This window comes from Elephas maximus, chromosome 19 (assembly GCF_024166365.1).
Source record: "Elephas maximus indicus isolate mEleMax1 chromosome 19, mEleMax1 primary haplotype, whole genome shotgun sequence".
Classification (NCBI taxonomy): Eukaryota; Metazoa; Chordata; class Mammalia; order Proboscidea; family Elephantidae; genus Elephas; species Elephas maximus.
In genome coordinates this window covers 24,629,012-24,635,011 of record NC_064837.1, presented here as the reverse complement: position 1 = coordinate 24,635,011, position 6,000 = coordinate 24,629,012, and the positions used below count along the sequence as shown (strand labels likewise).

General features: G+C 55.0%; 1 protein-coding gene across 1 annotated transcript in view; it reads left to right on the top strand.

The window, feature by feature from the left end:
• The first annotated feature begins 3,885 nt into the window (after positions 1-3,885).
• The window catches only part of LOC126063114 (leucine-rich repeat-containing protein 37A2-like), a 309,607-nt gene continuing 307,492 nt past the window's right edge, over positions 3,886-6,000 (top strand). Inside the window, exon 1 of the mRNA XM_049861289.1 lies at positions 3,886-3,965. The gene's annotated coding sequence lies outside the window, so the exon portion shown is untranslated. The remainder of the gene's footprint in view (positions 3,966-6,000) is intronic.

Sequence of the window (6,000 nt, the reverse complement as noted above, 5' to 3'; positions counted from 1 at the left end):
GAAGCCCCTGTTCATCTGCAGCCCTTGGCAGTTCTCAGTGCACATTCCTGTGTGTTAGTTCATGTAGACTCACCCAAGGACTGAGGCTGAGGCCTGGGAAGACCTGGGCTGGTCCTGGAGAACAGCAGTTAGATCCAAGTCACCAGGGGGGTTCGCCCCTGGGCTGCTCCTAGGCTGGAGGGGGCTGGTACCCCAGGGCCCTAGGAAATGGGAAAAGGAGTTGTCCATTGGCAGAGGCAAGAAATGCTGATGGAGCTGGGAGATAGGATGCCAGAGACCTCCCCAGCCCCCAGTACAGGGGCAGGTCTCCTGTAGGCCCTGTTACATTCCCTCAGGGGGACAGTTGGGCCACAACAGGCATCTGCAGAGCCTAGTAGTAGCTCACATTTACTGAGCATGTACCACACACCGTGTGCTAGGAGCTTGCATGGACTATCTCCTTTAATCTAAACTCACAATTATCCCATGAGGTAGGTGCTTTTATTATCCCCATTTTACAGATGAGGAAACTGAGTCACAGAGATGTTAAGTTTCACAAGGTCATACAGCTAGGAGGTGATGGAGCCAGGATTCAAAGCCAGTTCTGACTCCAAAGCCCAACTCAGAAGAAGTTGCAAAAGTCGACTGGGGAGAACATCTCAGCCCCTGCATCCTTCTTACCAGGCAGGGAAGAGACTACAGATGAGAAGCTTTCTCATTAGTCAGTGTGGCAGCCTGGTGTGCAGACCTGGGTTCCACTTCCTAGAGGTGGGATTGGATAAGTCACTTTAGCTTCTCTGAGCCTCACTTACCTCATCCGTAAAATGGGGATGATGACACCTTCCCTGTCGGGTTGTTAAGAAAATTAACAGAGGATGTGGTCGAGGTCCCTAGCCCAGTAGGTATTCAATAATTGCCATTGTCCTTAGGGCCAGGACTGACGGTAGACCCTTCAGTTGGGAGAGACTGAGATTGAACACTTAGCTCCACATGGAGACCTGGGGAGCCCTGGTTGTTGGCGCTGGCGAGAGCTGGAGGAGCTCCGGTAGATCTCTCATTAAGTGGCTTCTGATCTGTGGCTTCTTGTGGCTGGAGCCTGACTCAGATCAGTCACCTGGTTCCTGAGTCAGGGCCTGGGGAAGCATCTCTTTCCTTTAGGACAGGAAATAACGGGAAGGGTCTGTGAGGCCTAGGGCAAGAAGGGCCTCAATCAGAGCAGCCCAACCCCCAACTCAGCAAGGTTGGGGAGGCGAAGCAGCCTGGAGCCATGGAGGAAGGGTGGGCTTGGGAGTCAGATAAACTGGGTTCCAATCCTGACTCAACCAGGGGTGCTGATACACTCCCAGCCTCAGTTTCCTCAACTGTAAAATGAAGATAGCACTACGTCCCTCGCAGCAGTGGATGAGTGAGCAGGTAACACGGTGCCTGGCCCAGAATGCCCAGGAAACGCCATTCTTTCCCACCCTGATGCCCGGTGGTGTCCACAGATCTGCCAGCAGGCCCTGAAGTTCCTGACACAGATTCAGGCCCAGCCCCTCTTCAACCTGCAGCTGGTGAACGCATCTCTGTACAAGCACTTGGAGCGGATGCATCTCACTGGGAGGAGCCAGGAGCAGCTGAAGCTTCTGGGGAATTACCTGGGCCTGTGCCGAAGTGGGGCTCTGAAGGAGCTAAGCAAGAGGTGAGCACCCTGGGTGTGGGTGGAGACACACAGAGATACACACATGTGGCGGGAGGGCAGTGCCCGGGCAAGGAGTCTACTTGGGAGAAGTGCTAGGGCTGAGCTGAGATCTCCTTCCCATGAGGTTTGGCAAATTACCGACTGCTTTGGGAGTGTTTTGTTTGTTTGTTCATCTGTTCATTCATTTACTCAACAAATATTAACCGAGAACATGCTAAGTGCCAAGCACTGGGCTAGGTGTGTGGGATACCTGGCTGAAAAAGGGAGAAACAGTTCTCAGCCTCTTGGAGCTTCTGTCTGGTGGGGGAGGCAGACGAATAACTAGCGGGTGAGGCCCAGGTGAAAAAGAGGTAAGAAGCCCAGAGGTGGGACGTTCCCCCAGACTGGGGTAGGGGAATGGCAGGGAAGACTTCTTGGAAGAAGCGACTTCTAAGGTGAGACCTGGAAAATGAGTAGGAGTTGGAAATAGGAAGAGAAGGGGAAAAGAGTATTCCAGACAGAACGACCAGCACGTTCAAGGCTATGAACAAAGGTAGCATACGTGGAAAGAACAGAAAGAACTTTGGCAGAGTGAGGAGGGAAGTGGGGGAATGTGGTGAGAAGAAGGCTGGAGAGGCAGGTGAGGACCAGACCATGAAGGACTGTCTTGCCCTGTCTCCTCCTGTCCCCAGCCAGTCCTGTCTCCAATGGCTGTCCATGGCAATATCCCTCCCAAAATTCTCAAAAGAGGGTGAGATCGGGGTGGAACCCTCAGAATGATCTTCAAGAAGCTTCTTGGTGCCCAGGGCCTCGGGGCTTCAATGCTCAGGGGTGGGAGGTAATGCTGGCCTTCAGTATGGACTTAGAGGGCCTTTCTGTGCCCCTCTTAGACATGCCCAGGCTGCAGCCTTCTGCAGAGCCCTGCTGTCCTGGGGTCTCAGGGGTGCAGACCTCAGGCAGAGGAGCTGGGGCCTACTGCCTAGGGGGAGATGTCTGCCCTTGCTGGTCCTTTGGGACTGAAGTAGCTCACATGCCCCTCCAGGGCCTCCTCCCTCCCCATAGGGCTAGCACAAAGACCACCTTTCTGAAGGGCAGCGCCTCCTCAGTCCTGGCTACAGTTCTCCAGAGTCACACCTGCAGCTCAAGTGCAGGTCAGCTGAGCTCTGAGCGGGGTCGGGGGAGGGGAGCTGCAGGGAGCTCTCTCTGAGCAAAGGGGACAGGCTGGCCCCCAACAGGCCACAAAGAGCAGCCAGCTGAGCCCAGGCCTCCTGTGCAGGGCTTGGAAGAACAGAGTCCTTGGAGACCACCACTGAGGGACCCTCAGAGGCTGCTACCCTAGAGGCTCTGCCCACCTCCATTGTCAGCTAGGTGGCTGGGTCTTCCGTTCTCAGAGGGTGCTGAGTCACTCCCAGCCTTTCCGAGATCCCATAAAGGCTCTAGAGAGTCTGCCCCCCTGCCCCCTGACGGGGGCCCTCATTTCCCTCCCTGGTCAAGGGGCAGAGACCTGCATACCTTGTGTAGCCCAGGTGCCTGCAGGGTAGCCCCACTCACCATCTCCACCCTGCGGAGCCCAGCTGAACCAGGAAGCAGAGTGCTTAGTCAGCAGGAGCCATTGTTGGTTCCCAGGGAGACTGCTCCTTCACTGGGCCTTACTGACCTAGCTGTGGCCCAGCCTATGCTGGTGATGGGGCCACCTGCCTTCTTCTCCTTGGGCCTGCTGTGCCCTACTGTGAGCAGCGGACTACGCACGTACTGTGTGACCAGCCTAGGCCTGAGCAGGGCCATGTCTGTGGAAGTTCATTTTAGGAACAGCATGGGGCAGGGGAGAGGGCACCAGAGCTATATGACTCTGAGCCCAGCTTTCTCCTCCATAAAATGGACCAGTAACTCCCATGTTCATATGCCCTTCCTGAGTGGTGAGGAGGGATTCACCCTCAGTGGCTCCCCACTGCTTCCATCACTCTGGCACACAGGACCTTGGAGGATGCCTGGAATCCTGGCGGGTCCCCAGACACATGACCCCGGGTCAGCGTGGCGTGTGCTGTGAGTTAGGACACCCAACCAGCCTGAGCAGAGCCCAGGGGCAGTGAAGCTTCCAGAGGAGATGACTTCTGAGCTGAAGTCTTGCTGAGTCTTTTTTACCTCATTAAAAAAATATTTTTCTTGTTTACCAAGATAGTGCATGGTGGATAACCTTAGAATATTCAAATGGTATAACAGGGAGAAAGGTGAGAAATTCCAATCACCCCTTCTCAAATCCTACCACCGTCATGATCGACAGAGCATTCTTTCAGACCTCATTCTGTCTATTCACACATGAAAACAGGTGCCTCTACACGAATGGCATCATGTATGTATTAAACTGGTGTTCAGAAAAATCCATACAGAGAGAAAGGGGAGAAGAGGGCCACGCTTTCTGAAGGGAATCTGTGATGTGGAGGTGGGAGGGAATATGGCTCACAGGGACCTGCCAGTGGTCCAGGGCAGCTGGGCTGTGGTGCATGGGCCAGGTGTCCTCAGGAACCAGTCTCAAAGGTCCTGTGTGCCACACTGATGACGTTTGGGTTTTATTTTGCAAGCAATGGGGAGCCATTGAACAGTTCTGAGCAAGGGACTGTCATGTTCTATCAGGGCTTTAGAAAAGAGCGCTTTGCAGCAGTGTGGTGCAGCGGCTTGAGGGGCTGGGGCCTGGGCAGGTGACTGGTGTAGCAATCCATTAATCCAGGGAAATGAGAGGGCCTGGACCAGTCGGCCAGAGTGGAAATTGAGAGGAAGAGGTGGATTGAAAAGGAGAATGAGCAGGCCTTGGATGCAGGTGGGGAAGTCACTGTGGAGTTCCCCCTCGCTAGTGGTAGCACCCTGGCTGGGTGCTCTGAGAGAAGGGGGCAGGCCTGGGGCACAGACACGTCTCCAAGAGGTAGAGAACCCAGGAGAGCATCCTCTCGGGCTTTTGCAAAGCAGCCATCACAAAAGTGCCCCACAGGAGAGCTTGCCCACCAGACCTCAAGTGCTTCTCCCAACAGCCTAGGGAGGTGTGGGCAGAGAAGGAACCCTGGGCTCAGAGGAGACAGGTAATATCCACGTCACCTACCACATCCCACCCCATCACTTTGTGGGTTACAGGAGTTATGATATAGCCATCTCCTCTCCAGCTTTCTTCCAGGGAGCCCAAAAGATTTCTCTTATCCCTTCCCCAGGGAGTCAGCCTCAGGTGAGAGAAGAACAGAGCTGAGTCTCCTCCTTGTGTGGGGGAGAAACTAAGACCCGAGTAGGCCTGGGGTGTGGGCATGCATGCAGATATCTCTACCAGAGGCCAGGATGAGAGGTGGCCTCTCACCCCAGGCCAGTGCTCTCCCCTCTGGCCTCAGCCGAGACTTGTGGAGAGAAACTGGCTACAAGGCCTTGCTGAGAGTTTGACAGGTCAGGCTGTGCAGAACTCGCAGGGAAGCCCTGGGCCTGGCTGGCACCCAGGGCTTCCAGGGCAGCGACAGGGGGCAGATAACAGAAATAACTCTCCCTCCAATCCGCTTTTCCCTTCCAGCCAGCTCAAGGCCAGCCTGTGCTCTCCCCCACCCCCGCATTTACTGGTGATAAATGGCAGTTCCTGTTCCCAGAAAGCTGGAAGTTGACAGGAAAAATCAGCATGGTCAACTGAGTGGCCTACTGTAGGCAGCATCACCACCCCTTGTGGTGCAGTGTGGCCCACTTGGCTACTTGGTGGGACCACTGTCTCTGCCCCAGATTGAGCCCTCCTTGGATCACAACTGAGGCCATGGGGTGGGATATAGCTAAGCCCCCATTCCAGATGCCGCACAATTCTGACACCATCCAGATTCCCCGTGTGACCCTCCATGCCCTGGGTCAGGCTCCCAAGCTTCCTCTAACTCAGAGCATTCTGTCCCCATCCCCGATACCCATAGAAACACACACACACAGCAAAGCCAGGCAGGTTTTTGTACCAGGGGAAAATCTGCAGGTGTTTCCTCTCCATCCCTCAGGATGTCACCCACAGGATCTCTCCCATTGGTGTGGGGGAAAGGAGAGCCAAGCAGGCAGTGAGCCCTTGTCCTCCACACCCCTTCTCTGCTTCTGAAACGGGATCTATAGCGCCTAGGGCATGTCCAGCTCCTCTCACATAGACTGAAACCAGGTGCTTGAATATCTGTCCCTCGCTAGACTAGGGCTGCAGGAGGGCAGAGGCCACATCCTGTGCATTTCTGTCCCAGCACTGTGCCTGGCACATAGTGGCAGCAACGATTACCACAGCCAGCACCTGTAGGTACTCAGCAGGGCTGATAAGGACACAGGCTCTGGAGTCCGACTCCTACGTTCAAAGTCCAGCTCTGCCACTTACTAGCTAT